The sequence below is a fragment of the Setaria italica genome, chromosome I, assembly GCF_000263155.2.
Source record: "Setaria italica strain Yugu1 chromosome I, Setaria_italica_v2.0, whole genome shotgun sequence".
In the NCBI taxonomy this organism is placed as follows: Eukaryota; Viridiplantae; Streptophyta; class Magnoliopsida; order Poales; family Poaceae; genus Setaria; species Setaria italica.
In genome coordinates, this window is record NC_028450.1 from 10,129,609 (window position 1) to 10,149,325 (window position 19,717).

Here is a 19,717-nt window from a genome sequence, read left to right on the forward strand (position 1 = left end):
CGAGTTCAGTTGGGTGAAGTTTCTTTGAAGCTGTGAAAACTTGTTGCATGGGGCTAGGTGCTTAAGAAGTTGCGGCAATCTCCATGGCTTCGATGTCGCACTCGTAAGATCGCCGTAGATCTCCTCATAGCGTTAGTTCTCCCTTGGGCCCTGGCATTTTGAATACCAAGTAAACATAGTGTGGTATGGCCATGAACTTAGCTAGCACTAGCCTTCCGAGTATGGCGTGGTAAGATGTCTCAAAGTTGGCGACTTCAAATCTGATGTACTCAGTTCAGTAGTGTTCCTTAGTTCCAAAAGTAACTGGCAGGACAACTTGTCCTAGTGGTATAGCTGCGTTTCCTAGTACGATTCCATAGAAGGGTGAATCTGTTGGGGTGAGAATTTTTGTGACGTCGAGGCACATCTTCCTTAGTGTTTTGGCGAAAATGACGTTGAGTCCGCTTCCGCCATCAATGAGTACTTTTGTTAACTTTGATCCTGCCACAACGGGGTCGAGTACTAGAGGGAATAAGCCTGGCTCTGAGAATTTGGTCCACTGGTCTTTTCTGCTGAAGGTTATGGGTACTTCTGACCATTTTAGCGGTGTTGGATCTATTGGTTCAATGGCCATGATTTCCCTAAGTACAAGTTTGCTGGCCCACTTGGATGACGGTGCCTGGAATTCCGCCAAAAATGACGTTGACTGTCTTGGAGGCGGTCTGGAAGTCGCCTTCTCCTTCTTCGTCGTTGTGGACTTTGTTCTTACCCTTATCTTTTTTCTTGCTGTACTCTTCGGGAGGTGGTGGTGCAGGCAAGTCTTGCATTACTCGACACATGCTGTAACAGTCAATTGCCGAGTGCTTGCTGGTCGGGTGCCATGGGCACTGTTTTTTGAGTAGTTCGGTGAAGGTTGGCCCTTCATCTTTTTTGCGGGATCTCTTTTTTTCGGAGTTAGTCATGGAAGCAATGGTGTTGTCAGGTTTCCTTTTGCGATTTTGATTACTCGAGAAGTTGTTTTGAGTATCGCTGTGTCGATTTCTTTCCTGGTCATTGTTGTTGTCGCATCCTCGGTTACGATGAGATCCGAACCGTTCTCGCTCTTTGTCTTCTTCATTTGCCCACTGTTGTACCATGATTTTGAGGTCTTTGACACTGGCTAGTCATCGTCTACCAAAGTCTTGGTATGTTCGTCGATCGTAGAGTCCGTTCTGGAAGCACTCGATGACGTCTGTTTCTGAAATGTCAACTATAGTGGTCTTCTTTTCGAAGAATCGTCGCAGATAGTCGCATAGCATTTTGCCTTCTTTCTGTTTTACTTGACTTAGGTCAATCTTGTTGCCCGGTCTAACCATGGAGCCGGCATAGTTGTTGGTGAAAGCCTTTGTCAAGTCTGCCCAAGAGTCAATTGATCTAGGCTTGAGTGACTCAAGCCACGTCAGAGGTGCGGGTTCCATGCATATGGGAAAATGGATAACTTTGGTGTCGTTATTGCCCCCAGCAGCCTGGACTACCAACGAGTAGCATCGTAGCCATTGAATTGGGTCTTGCTTGCCATCATACTTAGTGATTCCTGTTGGTTTGAACTTTTTGGGTAATCTTGTCCTCATTACCCGATTTGTGAAAGGAGGAAAGTGGTTGTAATTGTCGACTTCTCGCTCATGCCGACTGTTTATTATTTCTTGTAGATCGCTAAAATTTGATACTTCATGATTTTTCTGAGTATGGCGAGGACTTTTTGCGGAGTTGGTGCAGCTAACTTCCCCAACGTCTTTTTGTCATGCTGGAGCGTTGTGTTTACTCGGGCCTTGGCTGTGTTGCCTTGGTTGGTTCACTACTTCGTTGTCATTCCTTTGTACTTCATTGAAGTTGTTGTTAACTGCAGCACCTCTACTGCCCTCTTGATGAGCCGTAATGCGGGGAACAGACGGGATTGGAGATTCCTTGTCGAGTAGCTTGTAAGCTTGTTCTGCGAGTTGTGAGATTAGTCCATTTCCTCGCTGCGCGAGTTGAGCTGTGACTTCGTTGTCTCTGTCTCGAGGTATGAGCGTTGATATGAGGTTGATCGAGGCAATTGCCACGAGTGGAGTGTTGTATTCTTGAGCCTGTACTGCATCAAATGCTCTTTCAAGGTTGGTGATGGGAATGTTTGTAGCCAGCGTTTGTCGGCGTTCAGCCCGAGTAGCATTGCGCATCCTTCTTTGGTTTCTTTGTTCAGAAGTTTCATCTTGTGGGGCATTAGCTAATGACTCGTCTTCTGAGACGTTGTCGAGTTGTGCTAGTCGTCGGGTGGCTAGTACCTAGGTTGTTATTTTGAGTAATAACAAAGACTTCTCTGTCTGGGTAGTGTGACGACCGACCCCTAATCTTCCGAGTTAATCTTAATTGGAGCCCTTGATCATAGTCATCTACCTTGCTTTTACCGCGCCTGAGTGCTCAGCCTTCAGCCCGATCCCAACCCCTGAGATCCGACCCCTCCCCGCTTCACTCCGATCCCGACCCCGGCGAGCTCAGCCCACCGTCGGATCCTGCTAAGCTTTCCTCAAGCGTCCGTTCTATCCGCCCGGTGGACCCGTGAGATCTTTTTTTCCCAGATCCTCCGCGACAGGCGCACTCGAGTTGCATGCCCGCTTCAGAGTCGCCCTACCGCGTGGCTCGTTTTCTCCGACGCCGCCGCTCAGTTTTGTCTCTGGCTGGCGACCAAGTGGATTCTCGCACCCCCTTCCCCAATGGCGGCGGAAGCCCCTCTGCAACCTTTCTGTAGAGCCTCGCCTCCCGCGCCCATCATCACGCCGCCAGATCCCGGCCCCAGAGCCCGATGTCGCCCGTCTTTTCCGTCACTTCGACCACAGTCGCGCCGCCTGGTCTCCGCTACACGACGATTCCTCCATCGCCAACCCCGACCGCGGCAGCGACAGCTCCTTTCCCCGCCCTGTCAGAAGCCGCCCGACAATCTGTTGCTCCGCGCTCGCCCGCGCACCCGCGGCTGCCTGTCTTCTCACCTGTGCGCCCTCGATTCTACCGCCGTTAAACCGGTCGCTTCTATCACCTCTTCCGCACGACGACGCCCGCCTTCCGCCAAATCTCAACCACCGGTCTACCCGCTCCTACGCCGCCCTGACGGCAGAACCCAATGACTGCTGGCGTCACCCCCGGAGTCCTGCACCACCGCCCTCTTCGCTCAATCGCCGCCACGGCAGAGCACTCCATTGCTTCTTCCCGGCCTTTGCGCCGCTCCCTTCTCTCTCTCCCGCGCCGTTTCCTTTCTCCGTTCCAGCAGCTATAAAAGGAATGCACCAGTCGCCGGAGTTCCCTCCGCCATTGTTGCCTTCAGCCATTCTCTCGCTCCCTGCTCGAGCTCCTAACGCCACACACCAAGTTCTTGAGGAACTCTCCTCTCAGCTTCCCCCTCAGTTTCTCCAAGTCACCCAGCCGCTTGCTCCTCCGTGCTGCGTAAAATCTTACTTGTGATCTGCAAGAAGCCCCGCTGCCGCCGAAGCATTGCCGGTCTTAGCCGTTGTTCAAAGCTTTGGTTTCCCCCCCCACCCAAGTCTGCCTCCTTCCGACCCCAAGCTTTCCTTTCAGGAAGAAGGTGAGTTGCCGACCCCAGTCCGCTTCGCCCGACCCCTCCTATCCGCCCGACCCCGGTTCCGTCTCGCCCGACCCTACCTGTTCCGCCGACCCTTATCCGCCTCGCCTGAGGCTTCGGCTGTGATCTTTTTCTTCAACCCGAGGGTGTATGTGTAAAATTTAGGAACCCTTCAGCGCTGTGTCTGAGGATTCCTAGTATATCACATCCTCTAGTTCAAGGATCAGATCATAAGTTCCTTTCCTACCCTTTCCTCTTGATCATCACCCGCTCTCTTGAACCTCCCTACCCTCCTGCTCCTTGTCGCGAGTTTCTGGGCTCAGGCGAGCCAGTGTTGCTGTTGAAATAACCGTCTATGCTAACTTTTGCATTGCATTCGTGTAGAGCTGCACCTCGCCGACGGCTTCTACGAGCTACACCCGGCGCCAGAAGACGAAGGTGTAGCAGAGCTCCTGCCCGCTGAAGCCGAAGTCGCCCCCGAAGTCGAGCAGTTTCCTTCCTCTTTGCTCGAAGGCAAGCCCCGGTTGCATGAAAACCCTGCGTGTTTTACCAAACTTGCGCATGCCTTCTGTAACATGCTTGTGCATTTACGTATAGGAGTTGTTTGAAACCCTAGATGCATGACGTAGTCATCCCCATGATCTGAGCACTAGCTGTTGGACCGAGTAGTTGCATTGCTTAACTAGGAAACGGTAAAAGCCGAGTGATTTCCTGTCACTCGCGAGTTGTAGGAGTTGGATGTCTACTTTCCTGTTATAACTATAAGGACGATGGACAGGGCAGGGTTTGGTAACTCTTTGGTGGACGGATGGTTGCCCCGTCTGTCTATGAAATCTTGCTAAGGCCCGACAGTGGTGGTGTTCGTGATCAAGTGTTTGAAAGTACTAGCCTCATACTTAGTATGGGATAAGGAAGCCTAGTACCGGATTGGACCTAGACGTGAGCGGTCGCCCCATTGTTCCTGGAACGGAGTTTCCCCTGCTGGTTGTCGTACATGGTGGCAAGCGTGGTCACGGGACGGCAGAGGCCGGGTCTGTGGAACCTTGCACCAAAGAAAATGGGCCCGACACGGGTTAGGGGATTGATGGGGAAGGCCGACACAGGAAGCGACCTCCGGGTGCACGGATGTTGTGAGGCTAGGTTCACCATGCATGGTTAAAGAACTCGAATCGATTCGTCTGCCTCTCACAGCTTGAGATTGCTTGATCGCTATGTCACCCTGAGTAAATGAGGAATCTGATGATGACATGTTTGTTGATTTATCTATACATCTTGTTTGGTTCTATGATTGCTTAGAATAGGTTGCAAAACCTAGACTGGTAAATGAACCTAGAACCGGAGCTAAAACTGGAAAATAGGTTTTTACTTAGTGCTTTTGGCAAACAAAACCCCTCAGACATAAAGCCCTGCATGTCTAGAAGGAGGAGTAGCTTACTCCTATCGGTTAAGTCTTGTTGAGCTTAGCAGCTCAGCCTTGTTGTGGCTCCTGTTTTTCAGGTGAAGTTGCTGCTTCCGACCCCTCTCTTGCTGGCGCTTGGCCGCCCCAGCTCCCGCCGGGCTGGACGGTCGAGTGGGATCCCTCCTCGGACGGCGAGGAGAGGAATTAGTGATGTTCCGGCTGGCCTCACCAGGACATCCGACCCCGACGAAGTCTTCCGTTAGTGTTTTCCCCTGTTGTTTCTTTGGAACCCTGTAAAACTCTGATGTTGGATTTTATGGCCGAACTAAATGGGTAAATTTGCCTAACTCAGTGGACTCGTTGTATTCTCTGGAACCACTCACCTTCGTGTGAGGTTGCTAAACTCGATCCTGTTCAAGTGGTTAATCGGATGAAATCCGACGGCACTTCGTGTTAACTTGGTTTAGGCAGGAGTGTCGCATGTTAGGCGGCTTAACCCTGCGTGATCAAGCTAATCCGAAGTGGATCCGCCACAGGTAGTAGCTTCCAGAGCTTGATGTTGCTATTTGTGTGGAACTTTCCTTGCGGCTTGAAGTGAGTGGGACACCTTCCTGGTATGGGAGGTTGTCTATATGAGCGACAAGGAGCGACTTGTAGTCGCGGGCGAGGAGGGATGGTCTCATTCCTAGCCAGTGGATGAATCTGCCTTGCGCTGTTAAAGTTATTACCAGTCCTTGGGCTGGTCCTATCAGTGGGATCTCTGGGACATAGTCCGAGTCAGAGTCGTCGTCTTCGTCTTTCCCGTGTTCGAGTTGAGTTCGAGTGAGGGAACTTTGGTAGACTTTGGCTGCTTTGCGGAGTCCGTATGGGAGCCATTTCTGAGTCGAAGTTGATTTGAGAAGTGACTTGGACCGACTACTCCGAACCGGGGTTGAGTCCGACGCGTAGTCGAACTCGAGGTTGTTGACTTTGAAATTTTGATTTTTCCTGGCCGAATCGTCTGATTTCTTTTCCTGGATGTTGATGATTTGGCGCTGAAATGATCCGGCATCGTCGGCGATGCAGAGCTAGGATCCAAAAACGAAAGTTGCGCCTGCTTCGATGATGAAGACAGGCTTGATGACGATAGGTGCCATCGAGCTCACACTGAGAAACTCGACGAGCTCCCCTACCTGGCACGCCAGCTGTCGGTGTTTTAGACCAGCAACCCGCCTAGGGGGTACCCTAGGTGGTATTTTGTGCGGCAAGGGCCGTCAAGAATCAAGGAGTCGATGGTGACGCAAGGAACACGATTTAGACAGGTTCGGGCCGCTAGATCGCGTAACACCCTACGTCCTGTGGGTTGTTTGTATTGATCTTAGATGAACTGGAGTTGTTGTCTTTGAGGGGGTCCCTACCCGCCCTTATATACTCGGGAGGGCAGGGTTACAAGTCTGAATCCTAGTCGGGTATAATTACAAAGTTCTACTCGGTGTGGTCCGAGTAGTTTCCAAATGCACACCTAACTAGTCCGAGTGGGATACGCCTATTGCTGCGTAGCCCCCTTGTCCTGATCGTATCCGAGTACGTCCCTTAGTGGGCCGTTCAGGGCCTACTCATGGGCCTGGGGTGCATGCCCTATAGGCACAAAGCCCCAACCACGACCACCACGTCCAGCGCCCTTCTGCCTCCGCGACCACCACGCCCAGCCCAATTGGCCGAGCTGTGATCACCTCCACCATGTATGAGATCCATTCTGGTCTCAAAGCTTAGCATTTGGGAGTACAACTCCTCCATGCCAATTGGCTTGACTCTTGCCACCAGAGCCGACACCAGTGACTCAAATTCTCCATTCAAGCCGGTGAGGATGTGCTCGACAAGTTCTCCTTTATCGAGGGGACGTCCTGCTGCTGCCATATAGTCGCCAAAGCCCTTCATCTTAGTATAATAATCAGCCACTGACATGTTACCTTTCTTTGTCATGGGCAGGGAGATGCGAAGATTGACGACCCTTGCACGGGTCTGCAAGGCAAACATGGCCTCGATGGAGTTCCATGCTTCTGCCGTTGTCTTGGAGTAGGTGACGTGCGTCATGATGTCCTTCCCCAGCGACGCAAACAAAAAGCTAAGGATCTGCTGATCCCTGGCTTCCCATTCTTCAAACGCTGGGTTGGGATGCTTCTTCCCTTCCTTGTCAGCGATCTTCGCCTCTTGTACCTTCATTGCGCCGGTGAGAGATCTCTATACAAGCTAATCTCTAACAGATGAATCTATCCCTATGGAGATCTCTATACAAGCTAATCTCTAACAGATGAATCTATCCCTAAGGCCGATACAAGTCCAGGTTGTTTACACAAAGATATCTACACGGCATATCAACAAACTCAAACTACACACCTCATTAACACTGGGACCTAGCACTTGTTTCTGTTGGGCTTGGGCTCTGCTTGTTAGGGACAACGGACAGACACAGACAGTACTACAACTGGGCGACGCGTTCATTGGAGGAGATGGCGGATCGCGCGTTTCCGGCACTCATTGCAAAAGTCTGAGAGTTTCCTTTGGACGTCGCGCCTGTGATGGATGGGTGGTGAGGTGTGTGGCGCTATCGAGAGGAGGGGGGAGGCTGGAGAGCCAGATGACAGATGTGGAAGAGGGTTTATTTGCAAAATATTAGATCACGATTAATAGTCACAATCCAAATGAGGGTGTATTCTGAAAACTATATGGGTTTATTTGTAAACTTTCGGATCGCGATCGTTAATCGGGATCCAATCTGGGGGCCTATTTGTAATATTAAGGGGTCTTTTGTAAAATGCTGATCCAAATTAATATTAAGGGGTCTTTTGTAAAATGCTGGATCCAAATTAGGGGGCCATTCGCAAATCAATGTTTTGTTTGTCCGGCGGAGTGGCGGCAGCCGACGAGGCCGCGCTGCCATCAGCGACCGCCGAAAAAAATGCCGCACGTCTCGCTCAACCGCCCGTCGACCAAGCGTAAGGCGGCGCTAGTGGCAGCAACGTCATCCCCATCCTTTGGTTGCTGGGCGGGCCTCAGCCATTACAAGCAAACTCTGCAGTCTGCTGAACGCAGTAGCTTCTCCTCCGGCCAGTTGACCGCCCCCCGCGCGCTTCCACGAAGCCCTGGTCTGTCCGACGCAATGCCGATCCTGGGGTGTGCGCGGAACGCGACGCCGCCGTCCGGGGTGTTTCCCGCTGAGGCTATTGGACGAAATGCCGCTGGAGGTGACCGTGTTCATCCCTCGGACAGAGACGAGTACCATGGGTCATAATAGAGAAGTTGTTTGCCCACCGTGAAAGTGAAAGCGCTTGCATTAGGAGTCATTCTTTACATACTACAACAGACCCAATGGCTGTATGTTGTTCCAGACTACAGACCCAATGGATATTTAGGTCATTTGGATTTTACTTGAGAACAGATCTGTTTGTAGCACATACAAGCAGACCTTGACTTGTCTCTCTTCTCTACTATAAAAAAGGCAAAACTAAGACTATTTTTGCGTACGTCTTATCCTCCGTTAACCCATCGTCCCGCGCTATATTGATTTTGCACCGTCCGTGGCAGAAGCGGCGATGCTAGGCCTTTGATCTTTCCTAAGATTCTTTCCTCCCATCCGCCCCACCTCCACCCCCCACACGCCATCCGGCCTTATCCGCGTGCCTTGCGGCCTCGCCCCATTGCCAGCTGCCTCTCCTCGCCCTACGCCGCGGCCGTCTGGCATGCCGCGCCGCCGTCGCACCACCGCTCGCTCCGCTGGTGGCACCACCGCCTGCGCCGCCGACCCCGTCCCCCATCCCCCAAACCTGTGCGGTCGCCAATGGTGAAACGCCACCTCTCCTGCGGGATCAAAACAGAGCAAGCCAGATGCCTGTGAAGGGGGCGGGCTCGGTGAGCGGCGCCCCGAGGACCGCGGCTTCGGCGACCGCTGCGGCGCAGTCAGGGGTCGGGTGGGGTGGTGGCACGGCGGAGGGCGGCCAGCCGCCTAGGGAGCCTCCTTGGTGCGGCGGGCGCGCCGTCCCCACCTCCGTCCTCCAGCTGCGGATCTGGCTGCCCTCTCCGACCGAAGCCCCCCGCTGCCCTAGCCGGGTGCCGAGGGGTAGGGTGGGGAGCGGTGATGGCGACGCACAAGCGGAAGACGATCAATCTGGGGCAAGGCTGGGAGTTCATGTAGAAGGGCATCACCAAACTCAAGAACATCCTCGAGGGCAAGCCCGAGCCAGTTCGGCTCCGTAGTCCGTACTCAGATTTTGTATATTTGCTCGATTAGTTGTTGCTTCGCTGATCTAATCGAGGCTATATATATGTTCCGATGCTGCAGGATGATTTACAACATGTGCACGCAAAAGCCGCCTCATGACTACTTGCAGCAGCTCTACGAGAAGTACCGCGAGTCATTCGAGTACATCACGTCCATGGTCAGAGTCTTGTTGAATTGATTATCGGGTGAATTAGCTTAGCTCCATTTGATTGTTCATTCTGCTAGCTTGCGTGGTTGTTGAGTTGGGGGAAAGATATTCATGGAAATGTTTGCCTATTGCGCATAAAGCGGTGGATGGATAGACATCACACATATGCCTAGAAAGCTCTCTGGAAGTCTGTCTACTTATATGTTTCTGAATGGTGAGGGTACAATGATAGAGAGCTACCACATAATGATCTTATTACGTAGTCCATTATATTTGATTATTACCTCCTAATTTTTGTCCGCTTTTTTTCTTTTCTTTTCTTCCTATCTTGGTTGTATGTGATCGGTACAGAGAAAAGCTCGAGACAGCACGATGATAAGAAAGGGAAGCTAGGGCTGCTCATGGAGATAAGAAGAATGATTTAAAAGTCTATGTGATAGGAAAAATACACCAAGAAAATTCGTTTGAAGAAATTGATAAGTTGGTAAGAATTCTAACTTTGTTAGCATCCTTTTAATATTGCACTATGGTCCTCATGAAGCACCGTGCCGTCATCGCTGGTGGGGCCAACTCAGAGGCCATGCTACTGCTTGGACCATGTGGCAGAGAAGATCGGCGTGACCTCCGCGGCCAAAGGAGCGGAATGCGAGCGGCCAAATAATTTGTAAGAAGATGGGTAAAGTTATAATGGTGAAAAGATTGATTACAATTTCTTTTGACTCATTAGATTGCCACAGGAGCATGTGCATATTTTAGGTGGTGTGAGAGGTAGCATGCTTAGAATGTGTTTGTTATTTAAGGTGGCATGAGACGTAATCAAGATTTAGCAGGTACTTTTGGCTTTAATGACACCTAAATTTCTTAATTATATTTTTTCTATATGTCATATTGTTTTTCTTGTATTCTTCTACTCATAAATAAAGTTGAATTTTCAAGCAAAGATTAGAAGACAGGAAATTAATATGTTTCCCCCCAAGAGTTTTAGGTCAGAGGTGGCAGTGTAATAGTTCAATTTTTCAGTTACATTGATCTACTTAAACTAATATATAATTTTGGCTTATTTGATGATTGTGCATTTCAGGCAGCTCTGGTGATCGGAGATGGCTCCATTAGCAGCAACAGCAGAGGAGGATGTCATCTCTTTAATTCCTTATATGCTTACCATTTTCTTTCAACCTTAATATATATAGCAATCTGCCCAGAACATCTGCTACAAATCCCGTGCCTAATTGAAAATTGTGACTTTCTGGAGATTGAGGGAATAGATCAATGCCATTGTAATTAATCTTGTCCTTTGCTTCATTTTTTTCTGATCATGTTGCATTTGCATCACAAACTCAAGTTCCATTTTGTTTTGTTCCTATAGGTTCCAAAACCAGTCCTCTGACTACCATTGTTTCATATCCTACTGATTTTCCTAAAGGTGCAGGCGAGGTGGACCTGGACCTCATGCACTCCGCATGGCGTGGCCGTGCTCACGCTTCCGCATGGTGTTGTGATAGGTGAGCGGCGCTTACGCCGTGCTCCCTTGACAAGCTCGCCGCCATTGCAAAGCTCTTGGAGGGTCAAGAGATCCCCGGGGCCAAGACCTTATGACAGCTGTTCATTCTTTATATCAGTGTAATTCATTAATATTCCTTACTTTCCTTTCCTTTTTGTTTATTTATTTTCTTGTTTTTTGGTACAGCTCGTGCAGAAGGAGCTGCAGAAGATAAACATGTTTAAGGCTCCAAGGGATAAGCTTTCTTGCATCCTAAACTGCCGTAAAGTCAACAATAACTTACTGCTGAATGCTTCTATTATATTGAATGATAATCCTCCTGGAGCTGATGAATTCCTTCGAGTCCTCATCTATGTTTGGGAATTAGTTACATGGTTATTCTTTTGCAAGTTGAGATAAAGAGCATACAAGCGTACTTATGCTTATGTTATTACTCACCGCAAAGTCATTTTTTGTTTCACATTGCGGGCATTTTGAAGTAATTATTTCACATGATAATGTTTGATTCTTATAGACGATATTTGTTTTGCCCGTAGCAACACACGGGCACGATCCTAGTTTCGAGAATAAAAGTAAACTGATTTCTCTTGTTTCCGGAAACAGAGTAAATCGAACAAAATAGTACTTTTTTCTGAGATCTCTTGTATCCATTTCCATTATGCATGATTATCGATCATACATCCTCTGGTTGTTGTGTTGCTTGCTTGGATTTTTGTTCCGGCAGCGGTACATTGCTGGATGGAGCAGCATCTGAATCTGATGCCTCTTTGGTCTTTTGCCCAGAGGACGAAGTATAACCCGGCAATTACAAGAGCAGAGCCCAGGGCGCTGGAGAATCAAAGCACACCATATTATTTACTTTTGTTTAGCTTCAGAGGAATGAATATTCCAGCTGTGATGTTGAAATTGAAACAGATTTTAATTTGCAGATGGAGTAGATGAGGGTGATGTCTACCTTCCAACATGGAGCTGCTCATGCAGAGCGACGATGTTGATAGCACCTGCTATAAGTTGTATCAGAGGTGTGAATGCAGTCGTGAAGACTGGACCTCTCTGCTCAATGCACCAAGACATGGCCAGAAAGTCAATTCCAGACCCCCATTATTCCCTAAGAAAACGCAATGGCAAAAATTTTAACCAAGAAATGTAATTTCCCCCTTATATACTAAATAATAAAACCAATTATTACCACAAAGAGCACAGTGATGATCTGAAGCTTGGTTCTGAGGATCCAGACTGACAGGTCCCTCTCTGTAGCCAGCCCCACAGCAGCCATCTGAAGGAAGCTGAGCAAGAACATCAAGGCATTTCCAGAGTAGAGTGCTGGGTACTTCTTCCCCAGCCTTGACTGGAGGATGAACCAAAAGGACCAACATGCTGCGCCAGCAAGTAGGGCCACAGACCCAGTCCTTGCAGCATCACCGCCTCCATGGACCACGACGACGAAGCCATCGTCGGCGTCAGCGTCGGCGTCTTCTTCTCACCCTCCTCCACGGAGGGCATGCTGATCACCACCGCCTCCTCCTCCACCTCTGAAGAAGAAGGTATGTATCCCTCCTCCACGACGGCCATGCTGATCACCACCGCCTCCTCCTCCACCTCTGAAGAAGAAGAAGGTATGTATCCCTGCAGCCCAGGCGGCAGATGAGCGATGCCCATATATATATATATATACATATAGCTAGCTCAACTGCCTATCGCGCATGGTGGATACATACGATGGACGCAATATAATGCAATGGCTACCAGTCCAATTCGATCAGTGACAGCTTGCCTAGCTAGTATACCTGAATAGCACTTGCGTAAGTGCAGGGCAATCTTATTAAGCCATGTGTGTATACTCTATACTCATCGATAGCAGATCCGTCTATTATATATACGTATCATGAAACAGTTGAATTGTTGCCTGACCAATCCGTGCCTATTATCATTCAAGCAGCAGCAGGAGGAGGAGAAGGAGCGAAAACTCTCCATTTGCTTTCCTCATCAATAGCAGATCCGTCTATTATATATACGCACTAGTTGAATTGTTGCCTGGCCAATCCGTGCCTATTATCATTCAAGCAGTAGCAGCTCTGCTTTCCTCATCGATAGCAGATCCGTCTATTATATATACGTATCATGAAACAGTTGAATTGTTGCCTGGCCAATCCGTGCCTATTATCATTCAAGCAGCAGCAGAGGAGGAGGAGGGAAAACTCTCCATTTGCTTTCCTCATCAATAGCAGATCCGTCTATTATATATACGCATCAGTTGAATTGTTGCCTGGCCAATCCGTGCCTATTATCATTCAAGCAGAAGCAGCTCTGCTTTCCTCATCGATAGCAGATCCGTCTATTATATATACGTATCATGAAACAGTTGAACTGTTGCCTGGCCAATCCGTGCCTATTATCATTCAAGCAGTAGCAGGAGGAGGAGGGAAAACTCTCCATCTGCTTTCCTCATTGATAGCAGATCCGTCTATTATATATACGTATCATGAAACAGTTGAATTATTGCCTGGCCAATCCATGCCTATTATCATTCAAGCAGCAGCAACAGGAGGAGGAGGAGGGAAAACTCTCCATCTGCTTTCCTCATCGATAGCAGATCCGTCTATTATATATACGTATTATGAAACAGTTGAATTGTTGCCTGGCCAATCCGTGCCTATTATCATTCAAGCAGCAGGGGGAGGGAAAACTCTCTATCGGCTTTCCTTTCTTGTCCGTTGTATCTTTAATCAATTTATATAAGTCGTTGCATCATGTCATCTATGCAATGGGCAGGATGGGAGTGAGCTAGTGAGCACCGGCAGAGTTTGGTTTGGGTGGACAACATATACAGCAAGCAAAGCATGCCAAAAAGAGCTAGTATATAAGTCACCAGCTAGTCATTCAAAAAGCTATCCCTCCCAATAGCTGTTCCAGTGTGGTGCACGCAAGTCAATTTCACAACGGATCGATTGATCGTTCAAGACAACCGATGCATGTTAATAATTAGTATATATATATTTAGATAGGCAAGTACTTGTTGCATGATTTAATATATGATGAGTACAGTGGTGTGCATCCCTTGGTTGAAGGCCATCTTTGTGAGTGTGTTAAGCACGGCGAAGACGACGACAATCACCCCAATCATAACGGCCCATCGTCCACGTTGGCAATGTCCTATATTTCGGTCACAGAAATTGCTTAAGTTAGACAAATCTGGCACAATTATAGCTAGCTCAACAAAGGCGGAGCTTAACCAAATGTCTAGAAGGAGCCCGTCCATTAAATTAAGCATTGAGCATCGACGAACAGTACCAATATTAATGTTCAATTACTGGAAGTTTACGCTGGTCTAGCCTAAGCTCCACCCCTGCAGCTCAAATAAGTTAACTAATTTTGAATTAACAGGTCATAACAGCGCACCAAAGGCAAGCCATATTTCTAGTATATTCTAGAGAGCCTACGTCATCCCATTATATAAGCACTAAATGCACTTGTAACAAGTCGAGTCCGAAAAAAATCATTAACATTGCTAATACATAGATATTTCTCGTGAGTCTAGTATTAGGATATTTTTTCATCAAGGAACTCATGTCTTGATTTGTCAATATAAAGAGAAATGGTTGTCATGCTGGAAAGTTCCTCCAAGCATCTATTGAGTTATGTCACTACTTCAAGGAGCTAATCGAAACCAGATGAATTATTCCTACATGACTGAGAGTTCTAGCACCTACCAGATGTTGCTTCTGCTATTAGGGTTTCTAGGGTGTGTAGGTGTTGGGGTTCATTTCTAATGGTAAACCAGCGTATGATGGCTAGGAAATCGTTCCATCATGAGACGGTTTATGGGTGTCTAGGTGTTGGAACAACCTATAACGTAATCATGCTTATTATGAACCTTTGAGTAGAGCAATGTTTTTTTTCCTATGTTCTTTTGGTTCATTCTCACTAATGTAATGCTCTAGTCATTTATTTTGTAAACTTTATTGACAGGTTATCCTTACCCTATTAATGTTATATGTCTATTCCATTCAGACCGGTATTACTTCATAATGTTATTTTATTAGTGCATAAAAGATGCTAGTATCATATTTTTTGAAGTAAACTATTTGTGAGCATAGTGCGTGCTACTACCGATGTTGTCAGTGTTATGATGACTGCAATAAATGAAGCATCCGCCATGTGCAACAGTGTGATATTGATCATTATGAGTGATACGAAGAGAGATGACACTGATCCTTTGTTTGGCGAAGAAGTTTAGGTATTGAAACTTCGCTACTTATCTGCTATTTGCTATGAAAATTTCATTTTTTTTTAAATAAAGTGAGGATGTAATGATTAGAAAAAAAGTTTGGAGCCTTTGGACAGAGCTAGTCTAGTAATTTTGGAAGAAGATTTGTTTTATTTTACTTGTCCGTATTTGAAGCTTATGGAGACTGAAATAGCTGGTGTTTTTAGGACTCAGAAGCAAGGGTGGAGGAGGGTGGACGACATGGAGAGGCTGCTGCTATAAAGAAGACTGTTTTTTGTTGGTGGATCAGATGTAGAGTTTGTTAGTAGATTGTATTTTCTGGTACTTGCTGATAAGGAAGGAAGTTCGAAGGATCACTTCTAGAATTGATCACAGTTGCAGTGTAAAGTGAAGAATTTTGGTGTCAAGTTATTAGATTCCTTGTTGGGTATTCCGTCAAGTACCGGATCAGGTAACGTTGCTGATGGAAGATCTGGATGCCGTGTCTGTTCAGGGCAGCCACTAGTTCTTGCTAGCAACGTAAGGTGAAGCAAACCGGCCTGCCAGTGCCAAACCAATCAATCAACTAGATCCATGTAGCGCCAAGCAAAGCAACCTGCAGCATCAGCTTTAATTTCTATTCCTAGATCATCATCAATCGGTTGATCAGCTGCTAGCTGCTGCGTGCAAGCAACGCGTGTGTCATCCAGGTCTCAGCAGGGATTGATGATCTGGATCGGTTAAGGGACTGTGTATAGAAGCATCAACCATACTGTTGTTGCAGTGTTGCTGCTGCATCGAAACTGACGGTGACTCGACGAGTGCATTGTTCATGCCTGGTGTCCACGAAATTGACACTAGTCACACCGACATGAATACCTAGACAATTACCATGAAGAGTTCTCTGTCCATCGTATAACATGGTAACAACACTTGGATCAGATGTCATGGTTCCCCCTTAAGTATTAAGGCACTGTGTATAGATATTACTCCCTCCGTTCCAAATTATAGGTCATTTTAGCTTTTCTAAAATTATACCTAGGTGCATAGCTATAACTATAAACCTAAAAAATGCTAAAACAACCTATAAATTGGGACAGAGGAAGTAACTCTTTTAATTAATTTTGTGTTCGTCTTTTTTTCCTTTTTCCTTTTGTTCTTTGAAGCCACGATATGGGAGAAAAATGCCAGTAATAAATAAGATCAATCGTAGTAGACTAGTAGGTGCACACCAAAGTTTTACAGTAACATAAATAAAAAATTGGATGAGAAAAAAAACTAGTAGGGGAAACGGGGAAAGAAAAGGTCCAAGGGGTTGTTTGGATCTCTAGTTTTGTGAAAACTAGTTTTCGTAAATCTAGTTTTGGCCTGGTTTTAATAAAGCTTTGTTTGTTTCCCATAACTACCATGAGGATAAGCATTGTCTGTTTTCTACAAACCTAGAATTCCCGGTTTTCTCAAAAACGAATATTCCTCGTTTTTCTCAAAAAATGAGTTTGTTGTATCATGTGCCAACAACCTTGTGATTGCCATGTTTTCAAGGGGAATCGGTCAGCCATGCATCGCGAAGGAAGCTGCCGGTGATGCTTGGATGTGATATCCATGATTACTTCGCTGGGAGGAAAGGAGAGGCAGGAAGAAGATAATTGATCTAGAAGAGGAGGTGGATTACACTTGTAGAATACATGGCTCAGTTAACTCTGACAAACATTGTGCAGCAAACATATTTTTCAATCTATACGATTCAAACAAAGTATTTTGTAAGCCTACTTTACCGAACAACTACCTAAAACTGGTTTTCCTACAATTCCGAATAAAACATGTTTTGTGGGAACCAATTTATATTCTGTAGATCCAAACAACCACCAAATGAATCTCTCTGGTCTCTGCTTGCAAGCAAAACTTGTTGCACTGAAGCCGCAAGCCAGTCTAAAGAAACCACCAAACCAAACCTAACGAGAAGAGCATGCTAGAAGTCCGTTTCAAACTCGATAACCCACCTTCCTTCTCGAGCAAAGGCACAAGAGTACTCAGTAGAAAACCTCCCCTTAAGACAATATCATCACAAGAGAATAGAAAATTTGGTGTTGTTGTCCAGGTTTTCTCAAGAATCATTTGAATTGGCATGGAGGTCCAAATCATGGGTCCAACCATCTTGTATTCGGCACTCAAAAGATTGAAGATATTCTTGTATGGAAGGGAAGACAACAATGTTAGGTCAAAGATGTGCATCCTAGTGATATAAATGTATCGTTTGTCCATGATGAATGTTTTTCTTATAGTGCTACTCTAACAAACATAAAGAATACTTATGCTTACCCTGTAATAGCAATGAATCTTGTTTCAAAAAACAATAACATGTCTAAGCTACCACTTTCTATCCTTGAAAGGAAAATAGCACAAGTTACAATGATATTTCTTTTATTAAAAGCAATGTCTTCATTGACTTTGGAAGCATCCTTGCAGATGACATGGGGTTGGGCAAGACTCGACAGATACAATTCTTAGCTGTATTTGTTTTTTATGTTGGACAATAATGACACATCATGTATTATATGGGCTTTTAAAACTATGTAACATTTATAATTTTTTTACTTTTTTATGTGTGTGCTTTTCTGCTAGTGTTATTTCATACCAATCTAATTAAGAAAGCTACAGTAATGGCTCCAGCCTTGGTGGTTGAGCAGTGGATTCTGGAGCTCTTCAAAGTTGGGATTAACAATGCAAGAATGTAAGTTCTCTTCTAAAAGTGACATTTATATTATATTGCTATTAGTGAGAGATTTAAACTGTTTAAGAAAGATGCAAGTTAGAAAGAAACAATCATTTTTATTGGTTATGTCTATTTTCTTATATAACTGTTTTGGTTTTACGTTCACAACCGTAAAGTCCCAAGGACAAAAATTAAACACTATAAGGAAGGTGTGTATACTTGTCTCGTTGTTATGTTTTATTTCGACACTTCTACCATACATCAAACGTAAATCTCCTTTGCGGGAAGGTGTGTATTACTCAACACTTATTGTGTGTTTCGGAACAATTGGAAAGAAACAGAAATATAAGATGGGCATGTTAAGTTATGGGACTATGGAATCATTGATGAGGGCTACCGGAACAATTTCTGAATCCCTTAAGCATATGAAATGCATGATAGGGACACCGATGCAGAATTAGAGGTAACAGTCTACCCATGCTCACAACCTCGCACCCAAAATTGAAGGTTCAATTTACTTTTATATGTTACTAATCGTAATAATTTATTGGATATTTGTAATCCAGCATTACTTGGGAAGGTTTATACTTCAACCCACCAACATATTTTTCCCTGGTCGGATCCAACCGGGCCCTAAAAAATCACAAATGTTCTAGATCCTATATTTCTATCGAAATAAGAATCAATTTCTTATTCTGAAAGAATATGGTCAGAAGACTTCAATGGCTTAACTTGCACCCATTTTTTTAGTGGTTTTTTTAACCGAAGCTGGCAGGTTAACTGCATTGTATCGATAGAGAAGATAAAATGCAGAAAAATAACAATTACAAATATTCACAACTCCACCCAATAACGATCATAGGGAGACACTTTCAACCAGCTAAAAGCTAACAAAGCAACCTGATCACACACATGCATGAACATGTTCCTTCGTGCCGGTCACAGACTGCCCCTAGCTTAGCATCCGCCGGCCCCTAGGTCGCCACCAACCACCGTCACGGCGGGGGGCAGCTCCAGCATGGCAACCACCGCAGAAACAACAGCCACCTCAAACCTCCAACGCCAACTTCGCAAGCCACAACAACAGCCACAGGGGACGAGGTCTCCTATGCGAGGCCTCTAAGGAGGGAATGACGTCAAGAGACACCACCGACGCAAAGTTTTTCAACCAGAGAAACTTGAGGAGTTGAGGGCCAAACAACAATAGCTCCAAGAAGGGATGTGGCACCAATAGCGCCACCATTATCGCTGTCAGCACAAAGCTAATCAAAACTTTCGCCCATGAATCTCCGAATCCACCCGCCATAGCCCATAGGTCGCGAGGAGCCGCCTCTAGCTGGTTGTCGCAGCCACAGTGAAATGCCTCCAAGAAGGGATTTTGAAGTGTTAAAATAAGAAAGATGAAAAAAAAATGTTGGTCTTGGCATAGAGCCATGGATAAGCTTGTTGCTGACGTCGTCATGTTGCGGGCTAAACTTTAGCTTGACGGGTCCGGCCCATTAGGGTGGCTGGGCCTCTATCTATATTTGTGGTGTTGCGTGAATCAATAGGCCACGGTGTTAAGCTGCTGCTGGTAGCAGCAGATCAGGATGGATGTCAGCAGCGTAAGCGAAGCAAACCGGCATCCTGCCAAACCAATCACCCATCGTCCTCGCTTCCCAGATCGATGGAGCGGCAAGCAAAGCAACCTCCGGCATCAGCTTTAATTTCTGTTCCTAGATCAATCGATTGATCATCGCCATCGGTGATGGATTGCTAGTGCTAGCTGCTGCTGCTGCTGCGTGCAAGCAACATGCTGATGCCTTTGCATGATCGATCGATTACGACGCGCTTGCTTTGCGTCACACGGTTCAGTCAGTGTCAGTCACACGCTATCGACCATCCGGTTGCTAATCCTATTCCTATCCGAGCGTAAGTAAGATC

General features: G+C 46.5%; 1 long non-coding RNA gene and 1 pseudogene across 1 annotated transcript; one reads left to right on the top strand and one right to left on the bottom strand.

Annotated features, from left to right (window-relative positions):
- The first annotated feature begins 9,076 nt into the window (after positions 1–9,076).
- On the top strand, positions 9,077–9,609 carry LOC111256118. The gene is made up of 3 exons (XR_002676167.1): positions 9,077–9,199; positions 9,286–9,382; positions 9,451–9,609. It is a non-coding gene; the product is annotated as an uncharacterized LOC111256118 (long non-coding RNA).
- Positions 9,610–11,530: 1,921 nt separating this feature from the next.
- LOC111257850 lies at positions 11,531–16,030 on the bottom strand (annotated as a pseudogene).
- Positions 16,031–19,717: the final 3,687 nt, after the last annotated feature.